Source organism: Dendropsophus ebraccatus, chromosome 4, assembly GCF_027789765.1.
Source record: "Dendropsophus ebraccatus isolate aDenEbr1 chromosome 4, aDenEbr1.pat, whole genome shotgun sequence".
Taxonomy (NCBI): Eukaryota; Metazoa; Chordata; class Amphibia; order Anura; family Hylidae; genus Dendropsophus; species Dendropsophus ebraccatus.
In genome coordinates this window covers 111,661,931-111,685,349 of record NC_091457.1, presented here as the reverse complement: position 1 = coordinate 111,685,349, position 23,419 = coordinate 111,661,931, and the positions used below count along the sequence as shown (strand labels likewise).

At 44.1% G+C, this 23,419-nt stretch overlaps 1 protein-coding gene across 1 annotated transcript in view; it reads left to right on the top strand.

Annotated features, from left to right (window-relative positions):
• Nucleotides 1–23,419, top strand: part of CHCHD6 (coiled-coil-helix-coiled-coil-helix domain containing 6) — a 236,229-nt gene that overhangs the window by 196,313 nt on the left and 16,497 nt on the right. The gene's annotated exons all lie outside the window — the stretch shown is intronic.

Below are 23,419 nucleotides of genomic sequence, written 5' to 3'. Positions count from 1 at the left end.
AATACCTCTTCGAAGCGCAGGGTGAACATGAGTCTTTCCGGGGGGTACTCTCTGAAGAGTGGAGGTGACGACTGGTACTAGGCGATCAGGCGGTATAACGTGGCAAGGGACTGTGGGTCTGTGGACGAGGACCTTCTGTAAGTTCTTCCGGTGGTGAGAGGACACGACCTTAGTCTTGGGTACGGGGAGAGGGTACACCTCGTCAGAGAAGGCATCCGCCGAGTCTTGGTCTTCTGCCGGTAGGCCGGATAGAGGCTTGGCCGGGACAGGAAATGACATAATACACTTGGTCTGAGGTGACTTGAGACACTGGTGGGAACAGTCCTGACCCCAACTGAGAATCTCCCCGGTTCTCCAGTCCAGCTGAGGGGCATGTTCTTGTAGCCACGGGAGTCCCAGGAGGACCGCGGGGGAAGAATGGGGCAGGACGTAGAAGGATATCTCTTCTTGATGTAAAGGACCCACCTGGAGGACTAAAGATGCGGTCTGGTAGTACACACGGTCGGTAAGAATTTCGCCCGTGACCGAGGAGATAGTCAGGGGCCTGGCTAGTCGGGTCACGGGTAGCCGCCATCTTTGGACCAATGTTGCCGCAATAAAACTGCCTGCTGAGCCAGAATCGAGGAAGGCAGTAGTCTGATGATTTTGTCCTGAGGGAGTCCGGATGGAAACTGGCATAGACAGACTTGGAATGGTGGCATTCGCACCTAGGGACACCTGTCCCACCGGACCCAGGTGCGAGCATCCTCCGGATGTTTGGGGACGTAGGGGACATCCCAGCCGGAAGTGATCGGAACCACCGCAATAGAGACAGAGATTCTGCTCCAGGCGCCGGATTCTTTCATCAGGCGTCAGGTGAGCCCGTTCCACCTGCATAGGAATCTCAGGAGAGGGTTGGGACATCGAAAGGTCAGGATTCTGGAAAACCGGCGCCAGCTGGGGATGGCGACGGGAATGGGTTAGTAAATGTTCATGCCGAACCTCCTCCTCCCTCTCCGAAAAACGAGTATCAACTCGGGTGGCCAGTAGAATGAGTTCGTTCAGGGAGGTAGGCAGGTCTCGGGCAGCGAGCACGTCTCTCACTCGACTAGACAGGCCCTTCTTGAAGGTGGCCAATAGGGCGGCCTCGTTCCAGTCCAATTCAGCTGCCAGGGTGCGGAACTGGATGGCGTAGTCACCAACAGAGGAGCTGCCTTGAGAGAGGTTGAGGAGAGCAGTCTCGGCTGAAGAAGCACGGGCAGGTTCCTCAAAGACGGAGCGAAACTCGAATAGGAAGGCCCGGAGATTGGCAGCAACAGGATCATCACGGTCCCACAGTGGCGTGGCCCAGGCCAGGGCTCTACCTTCTAATAGGCTGATGATGAAAGCCACTTTAGAGCGCTCGGTGGAAAACTGACTACTCAAAAGTTCAATGTGCATGGTGCACTGAGTCAGGAATCCTCTGCACAACTTAGAGTCCCCAGAGTACTTGCTTGGGAGGGCCAGTCGGAGTGAAGAGGCAGCGTCAGGAGGTGGTGTGCGCTGGGCAGTAGTCTGCTGCTGTAAGGCGGCAGTGAGTTGCTGGATCTGCTGTGACTGTTTCTGGATTTGTTGAGCCTGTTGCGCGACCACTCTGGCGACGTCACGGAGATCTGGCACCTCGCCGGGATCCATGGTTGGAGCCTACTGTAACGCCCGGAGTAGTGGATCCACTGGACCGGCACCAGCGATGGCACAAACCTCACCAGGGAGCGGAGTCTAAGGGGCCGCTGGTTTTCACCAGAGCCCGCCGCAAGGCGGGATGGACTTGCTGCGGCAGGCGACCCCCAGGTCGCTACCCCTGGCTTGGTTGCTGGTGTCGGCAGGCGAGGCGTGGCAGGAGATGGAACAGGCAATAGTCTGCAGATAAGAGAGCACGTGACTGGCTGGACACAGGAACAGGTGGAGTGACAGGGGAACAGGAACCAGGAACAGGGACAAGGGACCAGATAACGGACAGGACTCAGGAACAGGGACTAGGGACCAGGTAACGGACAGGAATCAGGAACAACAGGGAGCTGGGCCAAACGCTATGGGAAGCATGTAGAGGCTCCAACACTAAGGACAGGGCATGCTGGGATTTATAGGGGAGTAATTGGTGACACTAACCAATTAGGAGCGCACTGCCCCTTTAAATCTGAGACAGCCGGCGCGCGCGCGCCCTAGGAGGCGGGGACGCGCGCGCCGGCCGGCACAGACCGCGACATGCACGGAGGAGAGGTGAGGCGCCCCAGGGGCCGAAGCAGCAGCAGCGCCGGGTCCCTACACAAGGACCCCGGCGGCTGCACAGGACAGGAGGCGGTCGCGGCGGCAACCCGGAACGCGGGAAGCCGCCGCGGCCGTGACATATAAACACTGATCAGCCAATAAACATTTTCGATGGCTGATCCCTGCCGCTTTTAAACATTTCATTTCAGATATATTATCATACGCAAGTGTGTTGTCAGGTGGCAGGTACTATTGCTGTTTGAGCATTGATGAAACTTTTTTTGTTTCGGATGAGGAACTAATATAACGCGTGTCATACGTTCTGATACTAATGTGATGCTACAAAAGCATTGCTATACAATGTTTTGGTGGAAGGTTTTTTTTTTTTTGGAGGGCGGGTTGGAGGGTATTGGATGAGGGGGTATCCCCTCTTGGGGTTTTGTTTGTATTGAAAAAATGTTTCAAACATTTTCCATAAAGACTTGGTTTAAAAAAAACAAGTGTAGCCCTTGTAGCTAACATAGTAACATAAAGGCGCTGTCTCATGAAGACAACCCCTCTCTATATGCCCTTGTGTGAAAGGTAGAATAGTAGAGAGACCAACAGTGATGCTCATGGCAGGAAGATCCAGAAATAGTAGGAAAGAATCCTGGCACTCACGAAGTAGGATAATTGCTATGTATTCAATGAAGCTTGTCATCAATAGCAAACAAGGATGCGTTTCAACCAAGTGGCCTTCATCAACTTAGCTCAGTTGATGAAGGCCACTTGGCCAGAATGCGTCCTTGTTTATTGTTGATGACAAGCTTCACTGAATACATAGCAATTATTCTACTTCTACGTGAGTCGTTTGAAAGGTGGCTTGGTACCTCTCCTAAGCCAAAGCACAGAACCACACATAAAGTTGGTTTGTCACCATGATGAGCCTGGCCCTTTGTTAATCTGTACAACATTTAGGAATTTATAGTGCTTTAAAGGGTGTTTCCAGGATTACGGTAGTTAGTATAACACCAGCCAGAAACGGTAGAGTTTTTCTGTGGTGTCAAAGCTCAATTCCATTCAAGTGCATGAAGCCGAGTCCTAAAGACAGGTGTGGTGCTGTTTTTAATCTTCTACGTGAGTCGTTTGAAAGGTGGCTTGGTACCTATCCTAAGCCAAAGCACAGAACCACACACAAAGTTGGTTTGTCACCATGATGGGCCTGGCCCTTTGTTCCTCTGTACAACATTTAGGAATTTATAGTGCTTTAAAGGGGGTTTCCAGGATTAGTATAACATCAGCCAGAAACAGTAAAGTTTTTGTGTGGTGTCAAAGCTCAATTCCATTCAAGTGCTTAAAGCCGAGTCCTAAAGACAGGTGTGGTGCTGTTTTTAATCTTTTATCCTAGGTAACCCCTTTCGCAGCCAAAGAGCAAATGGCAGCCAACCTTTTGTTAGAGATATATATATATATATATATATATATATATCTATCATATATTTAGGACTTGTCAGAAAAAGTAAGTATAATTTGACTTTATTAGCAACCTCTTCTCGACTTCTTCAGATCTTCTGAGATTTTTTTATCAGACAGATTCAGCCGTGCATTACCATTTGCTATTTCACTGTCTAAGAAGCTCGGAAACAATGTCATGTCGTTTTCTTCAGCCAAATGTTTAGCCATCTGTGAGCTTCTATCAGCTGGTGTGGACCATTAACAGTCTTTATCTAATTAATTATCTGGGAGTTTTCTTATTGTATTTATTTGCTGATAGTGTTCATCTGCCAAGTGATGAATTACACAGTGCTTGTAGATTGCAAGCTCCATGGACAGCAGAGCTAGTTGTGTGAGTTACGGAAGTGTGTTCTTACAGCTTTCCTAGTTATGACAGACAAAATATTAATAGAAACATGGTTATTATATCTGCAGGCTTATTGCCGTTGATATTAACTGCTGTTAATTACCTTACTGTAATCGTTCAGTAATTATAGACAGTGTGCCATGCCTGCTGTCTTCTGTTTGACTGCTCGTGGGTTGCCAGGAGTATCCCCTACACCCTGATTGGAAAATACTGATTCTAGTTTGACCCAATTTCCTGTGATTTGCAGTTCCAGTAGTGTCCCAGTTCTAAAATTTACGACTCCCGTCTGAAATCTCACGTTGAAAATTCAGAAAAAGGGTTATTTGCAGATTGACATAAAGGTTGCAAATAAATGGCCGTCATTCGCAGCAAATGTAAACACTGAATCAATTGGTGATGTGATTTCCATATATCACTTTTGTTGCTACACTTTTTTTATTACAGATCTGTCTTTGAAGTGACGTGTTGCTTGGACTTTAGCAGGCAATTTCAGCCTAAAACCCCCTCTAATCCACTCCCTGACATTTATACTGCCTGGCAGTCTTTGACCAGCAACTGCTTAGGTTTCTCTGCAAAATGCCAGAAGCAATACCTTATTTTGTTCGAAATTGATTTAGGCACACATAGTTCTGCCCCCTGTGTCTACTCTAATCATGTGAGCACAGATAGTTCTACCTACCTTTCTCCTTTTAAATTGTGTAGATATAGATTGCACTACCTTGCTATCACCACACAACCTCTTTTTTGGCCATTCGACAGACGTTTTTTAGACCGCTGTCATTTCATGGCCAAATTACAACCATTATTTTGGAATAAAATGTTTGGAATAACACTCATTATTTGACATCCTTACAAAAAAAGTTGTGTGGTCTTTGCTCCTCCCTTTCTCTTCCTGTAAATCATAGAGAATTAAATAGTAGTTTCTATATAGTCATGGATGGCATTTGTCCTTACCAGTGAATGAGGTAAACATAGATAGTGCTGTCTTTCCAGTAAATTATGTAGGTACAGATAGTACTGCCTGCCTTTTTTCTACCTGTACATTATTTATGTACAGATAGTACTGCCTCCCTGTTTCTCCTATAACTTAAAGGGAACCTGTCACCCCCCCGTGCCGGGGTGACAGGCTCCCGACCCCCGTTAGAGCCCCATATACTTGCCTAATCCCGCCGGGTCCCGCTTCTGGAGGTGGTCGGGTGACGGAGATCTCAGCCGCTGCAGCCCGGCGCGCGTGCTGAGAGATGAGTCCAACACCCATAGAGAATGACAGGAGAGTCCAGCGCTCCGTCATTCTCTATGGGTGTTGGACTCATCTCTCAGCGCGCGCGCCGGGCTGCAGCGCCTGAGATCTTCATCACCCGACCACCTCCAGAAGCGGGACCCGGCGGGATTAGGTAAGTATATGGGGCTCTAACGGGGGGTCGGGAGCCTGTCACCCCGGCACGGGGGGTGACAGGTTCCCTTTAAGCAGCTACAGATGGCACTGTCTCTTTCCCTTTCTGTAAACGTTATAGACACAGATAGTGCTCCCACGGCCACTGCTCTGAAAATGGTGCAGGTACAGATACTACTTTTTCCCTGTTTATCCCTTTAAATTATGTATATTTTAATTTTACTATGCTGAACTGTAATGAAGGCCCTGTTAGTAGTCACCAAGCTTTCCCCATACAGTTAAGAATAATCTCAACAGAAATTGCAATAACTTGGCAAAAGCCTATGTCTATAGGCATTAGTAGTGATTTTTGGTGGAAATGCGCTAACCACCCTCCAAGACTATTAATGGCAGCTACTATTTAGTGCCCTTGTATTACAGCTACTTTATATTTATGGTTACAATAAAGCTGACATAATATTTAATCTCAGTCATTCTCTTCATTAATCTGAACTTCCTTTGAAACGTGTTCCTCATTTGCATTAGAAAGGCTGACAATGGTATCTGAAAGTTCCTGATCACACGACATATCCGATCACAACATACCGCACAGCGCTTTAACGGGCCCCATCGGGTCGTGCATTAATAAACCTCTGAGTGGCAGACAAGTAAGAGGCCCAGTCACCTTCATAAATCATCCATCTTTAACCACGACTAACCCTCCAGCTCAAGGAATCGCCATAGAAAATTACGATCCGGTTCTCAGCAGTTTAAACTTTACTGCGTAACATTATTCTTATATGGCTGCATATATTTCACACAGGTTAGTCTGCGCCACTCCTGTCACCCCCGAACCTGATCTAAATGCAGACACATCACAACAATACGACTACACCGGTTGCCATAGTGTTGACTGGATTGGGTGTTATAAGCTTAGTTATAATGAATAGCTCTCACTTTATGACTTTTCTCCTAAGGTGGTAATGTCACAGGCAGTAACTCACAAGCAGCATATATGTCTGAGCTATTGTGCTGGTAAACAGTCTGTATATGAATCAGACCTGACTGCTGCGTAACTACAGATTTACATCCGTTGTGGGTATGTGATGCGGGGGCGACCAGCCAGCCTTATCTATACATTATGTGTCTCATGCAGACTTGGCACTGAGCTCTGTAGTCTACAGTGGTTTTATACAATAACATACAATTTCTTTAATTAACTGCAATAGTTTTTCCCATGTACGTTGTTTGTGTGTCTTAGGTAAGCCTGATTGGTGTATTATTAAAATTCTACAACTTTCTACATATTTTTTTTCCGTAAATAACGTCCGTTGTTGCATTTTGCAACACAGGCCGCTATTTATTGAAAATGTCTAATGACCTTGTGTTCACTCTGTATACACTCCAGTCGGGATTCCATGCGGCCGCACTCAAAACTGACATGTCAGTTTTGTGCATCCGCTATTTATTGAATAGCAGCTGCACGAAGTTGACAATGTAAAGTCTGGCTGCACTTTACATAGTCTGCAATGGTAATTGAAATGTGGGCACACCCGAACATGCCCGCATTCCAAACCAAAAGAAATGAAGTTCATCCAGCTGGCACTGCAGTACCGGCCAGGGTGAACTTCACAGACAATGGCCGTTTAACAGAAAGGCCGCTGTCTCACAGTGTGTGAAACTCCATGGACAGGAGATTGGTTTGCGTCATTGCTGTGTTTATCTCAAGTGATTCCCAGAATCGTGCAATGGTAACAAGAGGCGGAGAAAACGTACGTCTGCATTTTTAGGGCATGATCACAGCAAGAAGAAGTTGGAAAATTCTGCCCCACAATCTGTGTGGAATCTGCATCTAAAATGCATCTGTATGAATTTTCATGTAGATTTACATGTGGATTTTTATTAATGATCTCAGAAGCAGACTTTTTAAGCTGGCAAATCTCTGACATAACTGCAGATTTTTCAGTGTTGTATGGATTATGCATCCAAATGAGCACAAATATGAACATGCCATTAAGGTTGTGTTCCCGTGTTTGTGATGCAGTTATTAAAGCGATATCAAGAGCAATTTAAAAAAAAAAAAGCTAAATTTTTCTAAAAATATGCTGTGTGGTACCAAAGCCTTATGTTCACACACAGTTTTTTTCCCACCCAGAAATTGCTTAAAGAAATGGTCAAAAGCAAAGAACTGCTTAAAAAAAACTGAGTTTTTCCCAATTGGCCTATTTATTAAGCTGTTTATGCTTAAAAAATGTGGCTTTAAAATGACAAGTTGACACTTGAAATAGAAAAACTTTGGTTGTGAGGCCCATTGGAAACAAAGGCAGTGTCTGGTGACGTTCTATGTACAGATAAATTGATTTATTAGAAGTTTTTCATTATTCAGTGATTAAAGAAGCCACACACATCAGATACAGTACATGTTGACTGAAGCCAATGATTTTAGTGGGACCAGTCAATCATCTAATAGGTTTGGGGTGACCTAACTCTCCCCTGATTGTGGATGCCAAGGGCTGCAAAGGATTGAGTGTGTTGGTTTTTCAGCTACCTGATCCATTATTTCTCAGGTTGACATACTGCTACCAGAGGAGGCTGACAGTGCCTTTCTCCTCATTGAGAACACATGTATTAAGCCAACGAGAGCATGCATGTGTACGGGGGTAACAGGAGAGAGAGAAATTTTATGTGTATAGTTAGTTTTAGCTGGATTTAAAGTGAACCTTTCACAGGGTTTTAGGTGGGTAAAATAAGGGCATGGTTGTTTAGTACTTCTTATTCTGATTTCATACATACGTTGGCTTTTATTATTGTTAAAATGAGCTTCAAAAGCCAGGGAGATGTTCCCTATGGACGCAAAAGCTCAGCTATGTAAATCCCAGTGTTTGCCTGCAACGTCCCTATGCTCACTTCTATTCACCTCCAGCTGCTGATTTACATCCACTAGGCTTTGCTTTCAACTTCACCTCCTAAGATGAAATCCTACATGAATGCACACCATGTTCAGCGCATGCTCAGTTCTCTGGGGTTCTCCTTGCTGCCTCTAGAGTTTGTCTGAGCTGTCATCTTCAAGTGCAAACCTTGAGGCTATTAGGAGTGGCAGTAGGTGAGGCTAAAAGTAAAGCCTAATCTATGTCAGTCAAGCAGCTGGAGGAAAATTATGAGTATAGAGGTGTGGCAGGCAAGCCATGGGATGTGCATAGCTGGGTTTTTGCATTCAGGGGGGAATACCACCTGGGCTTTTGGAGCTTATTAGCATAGTAATAAAAAAACAGGTACCTTTAGACCTGGAGTGCGCAATCTAAAGTGAGGTATGCATGAAATCAGACTGAGAAGTTGTATACAACCATGCACATAGTTTATTGCAAATGGTTTTGCATTGTCTTTAGCCCGGCCAAAACTGATAATAAAGATATAGCAGGGAGATAGTACTAAAAAGGTTATTCGAACCTATTGCAAAGTTTCTTAACTTTTTAGATATAGTTGTTGTGAAGAAAATACCCCTCTACCCACCTGAATCCAGTGTTAGGTCCACTTTAATAAAATTGGGCAGTGTATATTCACTGCAGGCTCCACTCCTGTGCTGACAGTCAGTTGACCTTTCCAGTGATATCACAGACTAAAATATGACTTCCTTAAGACCTCTCAGCACAAGTCCACAAGATTTACGCAGAGACTTGGCCTTAGATAAAGGAACCACTCCTGAGAACCAACAAGACCTAAAAGCATGGTTCTCCAAACTGCGGCCCTCCAGCTGTTGCCAAACCACAACTCCCATCATGCCTGGACAGCTAAAGCTTTGGATTTGGCTGTCCAGGCATGATGGGAAATGTAGTTTTGCAACAGCTGGAGGGCCGCAGTTTGGAGACCCATGCCTAAAAGTATAAGACCTCATTTAAATGTATTACCCCAAGAGTATATAAGTCAACATTGATAATAACTCTAAAATAAGTGACAGATCCTCTGTAGGATCATTTAGGTAAATATACTACACATCAGCAGGGAAGTCCTGCATTTGCAGCCCTAAGGTTAAAGCCTAATAACAGTAATAATTAAATAATTCAATAAATTAAAGCCTAACCTTTCTGAAACAGTCCCCTAATTAAACTCTTAATGCTAATTAATTCAACGTAGGTCTCATTTACATGAGCATTATACAGGGTTCCTGGTGGGAAAAAAGAAACATGTCCCAGCAGAGGGAACAAGAAAAACTTCTCCAAAAGACATTTGTTTTTTCTTTTTTACTTTATTCTGCTGTTTTTAATTTAAGGAGATTGTGATACTGTTGTAAAGTGATACCACATCTGGAATACTGTTCTAGAGACCTAACCTACAAAGATATTGATAAAATACAATAGTCGAAAGACTACAAAACTGGTGGATGATCTGAAGCATAAACAATATCAGGAAAGAATTAAAGGGAAACTATCAGCAGGTTACAAGCATCTAACCTCCTGATATGACCCTATGGGACACAGGGTGCTGAGGATGCAGGTAAGTTTCTTCCCTTCATCCTCAACACTGTTTCCAGGATATTAGAAGTTTAGGTGCACTGGGGGCTCGGATACCTCCCCGGCTGGAAAACAGAAAAAAAAGACAAGTTTGGTCAGCTCACCTAGAACACCATTCAGATTAGGCAGTAGCATGTTGCTAAGGCAAAAACACAGAGAAATGCAACAGCTCATCGCAATGGCAAGATACAGACCCACTACAGATATGGAAATCACTAAAAGCAGCCCCCCAACTGTTAAAAAAATCTCCAAAAAAATAATGAGGCTTTTGGTTACCATTTACAAATAGTGTACACCACCCCACCAACGATAAGGTGGCCTCATGCTTAGGATGGGCCTACACTGTACTTTGGCCTCTCCATGGCATATAATAAGCCTACGCTCTGGGCATGCAGGATCCATCTAATACTGGCAAAAATAACCACCTGGGTGGCCTGCCTCTCCTAATATTAGCAGAGTGGCACAGACCACCGCCCAGTTGGGCGGCTGGCCAGCTGGGGAGGATTGGTAGCCCCACCCAAGTGTACCGAAACGCCTTTTTAACATTCTAAATAAACTGCTTATATCATGAAAACGGCGTTAAAGATGAAAGGAAGAAACTTACCTGCACCCTCAGCTCCCTGTGCCATTTTAATGTAAAAATATGGTCGCATTTTCAATATAGAGATAAAGAGTAGTCTAATCTATAAAACTCTGACCGCTTACCAAGTTAGAGCCACCGCTGGATAAATATCTTAGAAAGCATTCAAAACATAACTTTGTTGGCTATGTTTTATTTTTATTAAGAGAAACAGATTGCTGAACTCAGGGAGACCAGCCAAACGACAACACTGCCGGCTGCTAGTGAAAGCGCTCAATGCAGTGAAGTCCTAGGTGCATTGCCCCCTGGGAAACATGAATATGCAAAAGAGGAGCCCATGGAGCCTCATTGAAGAGTCTCAAAACACAGGACTGGCCAGATATCCCACCGGGAAGGACCCAGCCAAGTGGCAGCTCCTGTTAGGAAACCACCAAAACCACCATATTAAGTGGCCCTATAAGTCAATGTAATGACAAGGGATAAACCAAGGCTAGCTAACCGTCCATACAGCTGTTTCGGGGTGTTGGCCCTCATTAGTGTGGAGCAGGATTCTGGCTAGGTGGGAGCAATTCCTAGTAGAGCCTTATTTTTATTAAATATTTATTTTTATGTGAATAGTGTCAGAGACAGAGCCTATTATTCCCTCAGCACTTCTACGTCTCACAGTGCTGTATGCACGCCCCTTGTATAATCAGCGACATACACTGTGCATACAGTACAGGGAGGCGTAGTGGTGCTAGGCTCAGGGGAGTGATAGGCTCCACCTCTTTGACACTATTCACAAAAAATAAAGGTTCTGAATGCTTTCAATGATCTCTATCCAGCTTTGCCAATGTCTTGGTACGGGGGTAAGCAGATTTGCTTTACGGATATGTTAACACACTTTTTGAGACTCATTTTGTGCTGTAAACTGCTTTAAAAACTACCAAACTGTCATATCCCATCTACATACTGGTTTCTGTATTGTGTAATACAAAAAACTTTCAATAAAAATTACAATTAAAAAAAAAAAACTACCAAACTAAAAGTCTGAAAAAACTTTTTGAACATTTGACCAGACTTAAAACAATGAATGATTTAACGTGTTTGAAAATCTAGTGCTTCCTTAAAGTGACACTGTCACCCCCTTTGTGCATTCTGACATCTCTACACAGGTTTAAAGAGTAAATTTTGCGTTTTTCATACCTTATTTCATATCATATGACATGGTGCTTGTTCAAGTAAAAAATGTCCTTTTATCAATTGCAGATTGTATTAAGTGGGCGTGGCCTTGCGACATTAGCACCACTTAGCCCCGCCCACAATGGCACCGTTGTCCCCGCCCCCTTGATGCCCATTGATTGGCTGACGTAGAGGGGGTGGGGGTCTAGACCTTTCGGCCAGCCTGTTCCAATGACGAGGGGGCGGGGGCCAACTGTGGCATTGTGGGCGGGGCTAAGTGGCACTAATGCCACGAGGCCCCGTCCGCTTAACACAATCTGCAGTTGATAAAAGATTACTTTTTACTTGAACAAGCACCATGACGTATGATATAAAATAAGGTATGAAAACCGCTAAATTTACCCTGTGTAGAGATGTCAGAATGCAAAAAAGGAGGTGACAGTGGAAATTGTCTCATCCAGGGTTCCTTTTTTTACTGGTCAGGGATACTTTGTGTTGTTTATTAATTCACTACGGTATAAAACATGTGGAGACCCAAAACCTTTTTGCTATTAAGTTTATTATACAGTGTCCATATCTCGTATCTGTGCTGCTGGGATTAATGGAATCCTTAGGCCTCTAGGTACAATTCCTTGTTTCAAATAATTCTCTAGAGAGTTCTTTAGAGAATTATTTAAAACCTAGGGGAGGTAGGGGATTGTACCTAGGGGCCTATGGATTCCATTAATTGCAGCAGCACGGATACGAGATATGGACACTGTATAATACATTTAGTAGCTTACGGTTGTGGGTCTTCGCCATTGATTTATATTCCATTGTCCCCCAACCTGTGGCTCTTAAGCTGTTGCAAAAGTACAATCCCAGCCCTTAGCTGTCCGGGCATGATGAGGATTGTAGTTTTGTGACATCTAGAGAGCCAGAGACTGGAGAACACTGGCTTAGAATTAAGTTTGCAATTTCTATTAGTAGGCTTAGATTTTTTTTTTATTATTTATTTCATTTTTTTTTCACTTTTAAGCCAAGCCCTCTTTTAATAAAGCAACACCCATTTTTGAAAGCCACACCCCTTTGTCAAACACTGTGCAAAAAAGGCATGTGAGCCAACCTTTCTTGGGGGTGTGCGGGGGGGGGGGGGGGGGGGGGGGGCAAGTTGCACCATATTTTTGGCACCAGCAGTTTTCATTATCCCAAGCATTGCGTTTATGTCATATACTGGCATAGAAGACATTCCTAATTTCCATAGAAGAGAGCAGAATCGCTGGTTATGACTAGTTTGGTTATCTCAGGCAATTGAAGTGAAGACTAATGAGCGGTTCAGTATGTTACTTAGCACTGAGCAGTCACTTTCGGGCAGATGTTCCATTTAAAGTTTTTGGAGTCTATGCAAATAAGTTTCTCCATAGTGTTCAGAGGAATAATTGTAATTAGACAAAATATGTTTGCCTGGCATTTCCCTTTAAGGTTCCATATCACTCTTGTTTCAGAATTCAGCTGATTAGCCAAAACTGTCTTCTTACAGGATTCATTTGCGGGAAAGCAGACCTGAGAGATATTACAAGCTCAGCAGGCGTTCAGTATTGGACCTGGGGAATTACAATTGCAGCTTGTGATTTGACAGCTACATCTTCATTCTAATGACAAATAGGCTGTTACTCTTCTGAAATTTCTTTTTAATTGTGTAAACTGATCTAAAACAAGTTGAATGTATTAACCTTGTTTAATGTAGAGGTTCATCTGACAACACATTCTTTCCCGCACCAGTTTGACAGGAGATTTGTATCTGTATAACCCTGCACAATCCACCATGCAGCGCTCAGTAACTTTCTCTCCATTCATAACCTCACTTCATTACATTGACCTATCATACGCAGCCCTGTCCTAACTAATGCAATTAGGAGTGAACAGGTCGTATCCCTTTAAATACTCTGCACTGCTGTGGAGGCCCCATTCTTTTCTTTATTCTGTAACCTCCTTTTTGTCTCTGCTGCCTTCCATACATCATGACACTAACCTTGTCCTCACAAACCTATTCATATTTGTGGGATTGCCATTCAGCACATTACTTAATCTAAATCAACAGTAGATGTGATATAAAGTGAGTTTGCAATTTACATTCATTATTTCTTTTTGTTATCATGGAAAACACGGCACTTCCTGTTTTCTGACCTTTTTTTTTTTTTAAACAGAAAACAGGAAGTCCTGTGTATCTGAGCTGTGACTCTGTACTGGCTGAAATTTCTGTGTTTAGTCTGTTTTTTTCAACCAGCACAAGTTCTGGTTCAGCTTTGTTTTACAGCATGATAACAACCAAAAAAATAATGAATGTATATTGCAAACTTGCTTTATATCACATCTACTTTCGCTTTTGCTTTAGATTTTAAAAGTTATAACGACAGTGACACTTAAAATACTCTGTACTCTGAGAATTCCCACTCCTTTCAGTCTGTGACCTCCTACATGTCACCATTCCCCTCCACACATAATGTCACTGTCACATATGGTCCTGTCCTTACATCATTTATAGTGGACAGGTCACAGTCACCCACAAGATCAGTGCACCCCCCCCCCCCCCCGTTCCTGCGTCACCAGTCACTACTATTCCCATGATCTCCGCGGCTGCTCTTCATTCTCTCCTTGCACGCATAATAAGTAAGGACATGGAGATTAGCAGCAGGTAAAAAAAAGAAAGTGAATAAATATGATGAAACCCGTTGGCAAATACTTTAAAGATAAAGTCGATATTTGCTGGCTTTGTTGTGCACATTAACAATTTATCAGTTTTTATTACTTAAGAAAAGGAGCTTAATGATGATTCTTATCTGGTAACTGCAGAGTAACGCTGCAGCCTCGGCGCACAGCCGCTTGTGTCACTGTGTCTTATTTAAAATGTATCTAAACATAATATGAACATAAACAGAATATAAAGCAGTCCTTCACCGAGACTCCCATTGAAAATTGCCACTGTCTTTAAACACAATGCGTCTCTAATATCGATCTGATACAAATTTGCCTCCGTATAATTAAAGTGTGGCGCCACTTTGGGCAGACTTTGTAGAAAGTCTTTAAAAAAAATTACTTAAAGGGTAACAAAATGTTATTAGAAGTGTGTGGGGGGCACATTTCCATATGGGATGTAACATGCAATTTTTATGTATCTATAGGTTTAAACTAGGGCCACACAGCGACATTTATTGTGCAACGGCAAATCACATCTAAGTTGCATGATCAAAATATATGTTTAACTTGCTGTTTCGTGACTTTATTACAGAATATATATCTGTGAAAAACAGATTTTCACGGCTCCCTGCAAAGGTCACCAGTTTTCCTACAGTAGTGCCTGCATTGTATTCTGAAATCAATCATAAATCTTTTCCAAATTGTAAGCAGGGTGTTGAGGAGCCTCTAATACCGGTCCATGGCATTTATTTTTCGTTGTATTTTTCTCTTCTTTCTGGTGTTTTGGTTTCTGTGGCAGTTTTTCCAAAACGCAGCATAGTGAGGGTGTGGTATTTTTTCTGCAAACTGTGGCATTTCCCTTCCATAGAATTAAACAGAATGTCTTCTATGCGGCAAAAAAAATTATAATGCTAATGTGTATGATGTTTTTAGTGTCATTTTTTGGGCCCAAAAGTGACAGTCTGGTCCACATGCGGTTGTGGGGCGGGTTTCATACCCAACATCCGATATCTTCTTTCTTCACCAGACATCAAGCTTAGTGTGCTGGGCTCTGGCTCCTGCAATGTCCGCTGAGCCAATCTGTGGCTGAGGCAGGACACCGCCTCAGCTGCTTGTTGGCTCACCAGACACTGCAGAAGAGCCAACCTGGCACACAGCAAGCTCAGTGTGCTGGGTCTAGTGAAGAAAGAAGACATTGGATGGTGAGTTCGAAACCTGCACTTAACCCGCTATTAAAGTGTCACTGTCGTTATAACTTTCAAAATCTAGATCAGCAATAGATGTGATATAAAGCAAGTTTTGCAATATGCAAACACGGCACTTCCTGTTTTCTGACTCCCCCCCCCCCCCCCCCTCAAAGAGTCAGAAAACAGGAAGTCCTGTGTTTCCCAGGTCATTTGAGCGCTCACAGAGAGAAGACAGTCATGTGATTGATCGACACATTGAGCCCTGAGCTGCAATTCCTGTTTTTAGTCTGTTTTTTTCCACCAGAACTAGTCCGTTTTGTTTTGCATCATGATAACAAAAAAAAAAATAATGAATGTTGATTTAGATTTTGAAACTTATAACGACAGTGACACTTTAACCCCTTCCTTTCTACCGCAGGTGCATTCGGGCCAAAACACTGATTTTAGAGATGAAGTCTGTGTTTGGGTCTGAACACAGACCCAAAAAATGCCAAAGTAAAAAAAAAAATCAGATTTCACACAAATGAAAAAATGCTAGAAAAAATGCTAGAAAAAATGCTAGAAAAAAAAAGGCAAGAAAAAAAGAGTTTTCATGAACTAAAAGGTCAGGTCAGCATAGCACCTTTTCTAACTTTTTTGGAGGTCAGAAAAAGTACCCCAAAAACCTGTGTGTGAAGCCACCCTAAGGCTCAGGAGACACTATAGATTGTATCCTGCCCAGCAGCATGTCGCATGTCACTGTCAGTCTGCAGACTGCTTATAGCAGGGCTAGCTGAGACTGTTTGACAAGAGCCTTATATCACTGCAGGGAGGATATTCAGTGACAGCAACAGAATACACAGGGCTAGAAGATTTGTGGTTGGCATTATTGAGTTGTTGCCATGCAACAGCCCAGGCATATTGGCATATTTTGATATTTTATAGTTCATGATGTGTACATACGAGAAGTCACTTATGATTTTCACTTTAAAGGTGGGATCACACTACGGAATCCACGCAAATAAGTTCCAGAGGATTCCATTGCTCATACCCGCTTAGAGCGGCGCGCTTATCCGCCCATGCCGTAGAAACCATGGCCGGGCGGATGCCGGAATTCGCACGCCCATAGAATTAAGTCTAGGGGACGGGCGGAGATGGGCGCCGCCGTGAGTGGGTACGAGTGACTAAATCCACTATAACTTATTAGCGCGGATTCCGTAGTGTGAACCCACCCTTAGGCTATGTTCACACACTGTCATCATGATGGCCCTTTTTAGTGGACAGCCGTCATTTAACAGCAAACAACGGCCGTTATTTCTAAATCAATGACTACTATTTGCTGTTAAATGACAACTGTCCGCTAAAACTGTCCGTCATTATGACGGTGTGTGAACATTGGCCTAAACCACAATATTTTAGAGGTAAATACCTTTTAGACAATCTAGTATAGAGTATGGTCCTTACACTCCTCCCTCTTTTTTCTACTTTAGCTTTGTCTGCATTATTTTGCAGTCAGTTTATTTATTGAGAAACTTTACTTTTTTTTCTTTTGCAAACTTCTATAAAAGTTTGGACAGTGGCAGCTTTGTTGGGCTTTCATTGTCTTTCTGACAGGCGTACTCTAGAATCCTGTCTTGGTTCTCTATAAGCCAGACTGTCTGTTGTCTTTGAATACCTAACCTAGAATTCCACGTGTGTCTTCATCTCTTGGCTGAATGGTTCCCACTGACACCTGTTCTGTGATCATACTGGAGCCCTTGATGTTCCAAACAGCTCTGCGGAGAGAAGCACAACTTTCAAAGTCTCTTCTCTTTTATAGACAACATTCCAAATCTTTCTCTCTTCTTCCCTCTCTTAAGTTCCAGGAACGATTTATACTCCCGTAAATTGAGCGTGAAAAGCCGTCCCACAAAAGCTATCAATCTGCGGACGTCTTTTTCTTCCTCCTTTAATTAGGGACGCCCTGCTGAAAAATGTACCCATCGCCCGCTGAAGAATGGCGTATTCTCCATTCCTTGGCATAAATCTGCAGCTATCCGAGTGCCAAAGTCATGTCAGAATTTGTCAGTTTTATGACAAATGCTCCCAAAGGCATCGTCATATCCATTATAGCACCGCAGCGCGGTGGACAGTGGAAGGAAGGCTGAGCAGATGTGTCTTTATCAGTGTTCACCAAGCACCAGTTCATAAAATAGCAGAGTTTCTGAAAATTGAGGAGCATAGTTTGATCTTTCAGCTTTGGATGTGAGTGTCTGTGCTGCTCAGTTTTAGGCTTGTAAATCATCTTTCTGTCTCTTAATGAGTCTTAAAGGAATACTTCTTGCATACAGTGCAGGCAAACATACAGTGTCTGCTCAGGCCCTGCACTATACCCAACAGTGTGACACAAGAGACACTGCCAATGTCAGCTGATAGTTGTCTTTCAACAGGCTGAAACGGCAATGATCAGGCTGGTGACGATCTGCTGGCATCCCCCCACACAATCAGAGCGGCGGCAGCAGACCGCTGCCGTCACCTATGGGCTGCCCGGATGATCGCCTGAGCAGTCCCCTGGCTGCTCCGCGCCCCCCGCCTCTCACTTGCTACCCGTTGTGCCTCCTTGGCACTTGCTTGCTCTCTACATCGCCCTGTGTAATAGGGGCTTTAGTGCTTGCCCCGCACAGCCTCAGCTCTCTGGTTGCCAAGCCTGCCCTTTCTCTGGCTGCTACTGTATCTTCAGGCCCCTCCCCAATGTCAATCATTCTGGAGGCAGTGAGGCAGCTGCCTTAATATAAAGTGGCAGCCAATGAATGAGGTTTGTTAAAGTTGTGTGGCGGCGCTGACAGTGTCAGACAAACCTCTGAGACACTGTCAACCCGGAAAAAAGATTCTTCTTCCCTATAGATGCTGGATCACAGAGCAGTGCCACAGGTGTGTATGCAATGCTCTTGTGATCGGCATCTAGAAACTGGCAGCACAGATATATGCATATGCATTCTTCTTCCCTATAGATGCTGGATCACAGAGCAGTGCCACAGGTGTGTATGCAATGCTCTTGTGATCTGCGTCTGGAAACTGGCAGCACAGATATATGCATATGCATTCTTCTTCCCTATAGATGCTGGATCACAGAGCAGTGCCACAGGTGTGTATGCAATGCTCTTGTGATCTGCGTCTGGAAACTGGCAGCACAGATATATGCATATCTGCGCTGTCTGTTTCCCTTAAACAACAGGGAAAATTGTGGGGAGTGGCCGCTGCCGGAGAGAAATGTGTTATTACATGCCAATCATTTAAATATATTACAGGTCATTTGATACTGTACAGCATACAGCAGTCAATGTAATTTCATCTAAGGTGTCGCATATTGTATCTCTGCCACCTTGTACTATAAGCTTCATCATTAAAACTATCAAGATCTGCATTATAATCCACTCCCGAGATTGATCCTCATTATTTTTTATTATTTCCGGAAATAAAAATCTGTTTACTGCAGAACTGAAAAGTGTGTGCCAAGTAACCGCTTTTTTTCTGTAGATATGCCGTTTTCGGAAACAATGAGTCATTAGATTTGTTTTGCCAAAAGTAATAAACTCTACTTGTTCTCATCATCCGATAGTTCTACGCATGTACTGAAAAATCACAGTCCTCAGCCATTTGCAGCATGACATCACTGAACCTGGAAGGCTTTGATAATGGCTTATAATTATTTAATGGAGACCGTGAGCACCACAATCATATGCAGCGAGTGCAATCTGCCAAGGTGCTATTTCTCTTATTTCAACAAAGATATAGAGAATAAAAGTAAAGAACAAAGACCAGAACTGCAGACTGGGTCAATGTCACATTTATGGCGATGATGACTTTTGTATTGTGGCTCCTGTGCTAGGGCCTGTCAAGCAACAGTTGACGGTTATAAGTTTTATAGAATTGCATAATACATGCAACTTAATATTTAGACCGAGTTTTAATTGCCATTATGCCTCAGCTCTTTGTGCACTAGACTTCTCCTACGTTTACTTTCTGCAGCAGAAAGTGGCTGTCTGATACCTACTGCTGTCAAGGGGTGCACTTCTCTGTCTTTCAGTCAACCAGAGGGTCTTTGACGTCATTTAGCTTCCTAGGAAATGTATAGTGGACCTTCCATTCTCCTATCCCTATGCGGATGGATGTGCTTTACTTTTGCCTGAGTCTGAGCTTTTGGTACATATGCTCATTGGACCCTTAGGGCCCTATTACATAAAAAGATTTTCTGATTCAGGTCAAATTGGGCAGATATCGATCCATGTAATAAAAACAACGATCAGCCAAGGAGTGAGCAATCATTTTTCGGCAGCTGTGCATCAGCTATTAAATGGAGGGGGGCCGGAGGCGGATGATTAAAGAGGTGGTTTATAGAAAATAACAAAAAAAAGCTATGCTTACCTCTCCGCACTCCCCTGGTGTCCTCCTGTATTGTTTCTGCGTCCCCTTCTGACTACAGCTGCCAATAAAATTTCTGAACACATCTCTACTGTGACAGCCTGCTCATCCAATCACTGACTGAAATAGGACTGTGCTGCGGCCATTGTTGGGCGAGTGGCCTGTCACTGCAGAGACTGGTTCAGAAGTGGCAGCTACGGTTGGTCAGGAGGGGACCCAGAGACAAGGCAGAAGGACACCAGGGGAGTGTAGAGAGGTAATGAACAATCTTTTTTTTTTTTTTTTCTATATACCGTATTTTTCGCTTTATAGGACGCGCCTTTTGATAAGACGCACCCCTGATTTTAGGGGGGAAAAATAGAAAAAAAAATATTTTGCTCATTGTCACAGTTTGGAGATAGCAGCAGTGTGATTGGTGCCAATCCTCCATATAGTGCCTCACATAGTAGCCAATGCCCCCATATAGTGCCCCACATAGTAGCCAATGCCCCCATATAGTGCCCACATAGTAGCCAATGCCCCCATATAGTGCCCCCCATAGTAGCCAATGCCCTCATATAGTAGCCAATGCCCCTATATAGTAGCCAATGCCCCCATACAGTGCCCCCATTGTAGCCAGTGCCCCCCATAGTAGCCAATGCCCCCATACAGTAGCCAATGCCCCCATACAGTGCCCCCATAATAGCCAATGCCCCCATACAGTGCCCCCATAGTAGCCAATGCCCCCATACAGTGCCCCCATTGTAGCCAGTGCTCCCCATAGTAGCAAATGCCCCCATACAGTAGCCAATGTCCCCATACAGTGCCCCCATAGTAGCCAATGCCCCCATACAGTGCCCCCATAGTAGCCAATGCCGCCATACAGTAGCCAATGCCCCCTGCGACCAGAAAAACAACAAACAGGTTACTCACCTGTCCGCCGACACCAGCAGCTCCTCTCCCGACACTCGGGTCTCCCGTCATCCTCCAGCAAAGGCAGTGGGGTACAGAGAGACTGCCTGTGCCAGAAGTGTCCTGCAGCCGCTGCAGAACACTTCCGGGACACAGGCAGCGTCTCTGTACCCCGCTGCCTGTGCCGGAGGATGACGGGAGACCCGAGTGTCGGGAGAGGAGCTGCTGGTGCTGGCGGACAGGTGAGTAGGACAGCGATCCCCTCCACCCGCCCAGCCCACCCCCTCCATCGGCGCTTAGCCGATCAGGAGCCCAGGAAAGTGCTGCTCATTGCACTTTCCCGGGCTTCTGATCGGCTCAGCTGAGCGGCGATAGAAGGGGCGGGCTGGGCGGGCGGAGAGGATCACTCAGGGCCGCTCACTATGCATATGCATAGTGAGCGGCAATACAGGGGGCGGGCGGGACGGCTTCCTTGCGGTGCTCAGCACTGCTTGGGAGCCGTCTTCGCTTTATAGGACGCACTTGGTTTTTCCTCCCACTTTGGGAGGAAAAAAAGTGCGTCTTATAAAGCGAAAAATACGGTATATGCCGGAATATCCTTTAAAGTGACGGCTGCACGTACATCGCTGTTGATGTTTGTGCGGCCCTTGCCATCTTATAGGCTCTGTAAGCGAGCCTAGCAGATTGTCGCTCGCTTATAGCACTATTTCACGGAACGATTATCGTTCATAAACTTGCTCCAACGACCGCTCGTTAACGAGCACTTAACGATTTTTTTAAGCAAACGATAACACATAATACGTGTGGGAACGTGAACGATATCTGTAGTGTAACGATTTTTTTGCGGTTGTTACATCGTTACATGGTCGTTTAAAACGTGGGGAAATGTAGGTAGACATTTCAAGAACGACTGAAAGATTTTTTATTCAACGAAAAGATTAGCGAATGATGAAAGACCAACGATTTTTTTTCGACATGTTGAAAAAAAAATAGTGAACGACTCAACGACGATTTCGCTGTTATCGTTCGCTCGTTTACAGCTATTCCACAGAACGAATATCGTTAACGAGCGGTTGTTTGAATGATTTTATAAAAGATAATCGTTCGAAAAAGTTCAGTGGAATAGGGCCTTTACCCAGCTCATGAGGCCTTGTATGTGTCAGACAAACAAGAGACTGTCCATTATAGTTAATCAGATTACCAAGGATTTTTTACTATGCTGAAGAGCAAAGAATGCTCTTTTTGCTAGAAGTTTGTTTTGCTAGTGACATCCGTGAGCCATAGCCGTATCCATATTTTCCAGGTGGTCCCCAGGCAGTATCCTCCCTCTGCACAGAGTGGCCAGCCTAAGGTATACGAGCACAGATCAGTTTTGCTTCCTACAAACCAAAATAAATCTGGTTTGCTCATCTCTATTCCTGATCACTAATCTTCAGCAGACTTTGCGACAGGAAACACTTTTTCAGGCAAGAGAAATGGATGAAGCATGTTATCCCTCAGAGCCTCAGCGGTTTGCTTGTGTGAATGGATTCCTTTCATACAAGGAGTCATGGTCTCCTTGAATGTACTCCCCCCATATTTCTAGACATATACAAATACATGATTAATGGTTAATCCATCCACATGTCCACATGTTGTTCCTCCTCCTTGTCCTAGATACAACACGTTTGTATTTTTTAAAGGTCCCCGATTCCTAAAGCAAGCCTATCTCAACCGTAATATTTTCTTTATACGCATGCCGTGTAGTTTTGCTACCCTACATGCATGCACATGCTGACATGCCAAATGGGGAGCAGAATATCTCTACCTATCCCCATCTTTTAGTATGTTACTAACCCACTTCTGCTGATGCTGATGTTTTCTATTAGCTTAGTGTTGTCATGATGACCCATGTATTTTCTCTGTTCTGTAATTCTATGGGAATCCCTATAGAAAATCTCTCTTGCTCTGGACAGTTCCTGTCTCGGCCAGAGATGTCAGCAGAGAGCAGTGTGTCAGACTGAAAATAAAACAACATTTCCTGCACGACATATAGTAGCTTATAAGTATGGGAAGACTTGACATTTTTTAATAAAAGTAAATTACAAATCTATATAACTTTCTGACACCAGTTGGTTCGAAAGAAAAGATTTTTGCTGGACAACCCCTTTAATATATCTTTACAGTGTAATCTCCCTCATGAAGTGGATTCATAACCTGTGGAAATTTTACAACTCTCAGCATGCCCTGACAGCCACAGCTTGGTAGGACATGCTGGGAGTTATATGTTCTCAACAGGTTTAAAGCTACTGGAGTGTTTTCCTGTCTGTATAATGTGACTTATACAACTTTATACAACCCTTTATACATTGTGTTAGCAGCCCTTTAATTTTGACATGTTGTAGATTATTGGGTGCAAACACCGTGATCAATAGTTCCACAATCGCCCATCAAGCCTCCATGCCGCAATAATATAGCACCTCTTCACATGTGGTTATTAGCGGCAAAATCCCATTTAATTGGATTGCGCAAATCCAGCTTGGGGTGCCAAGGTGTGAAGTGAGCTATCTCAGGACAGTCAAAGCCATGGATCACACCGGACTATTTATCAAGAAGGCT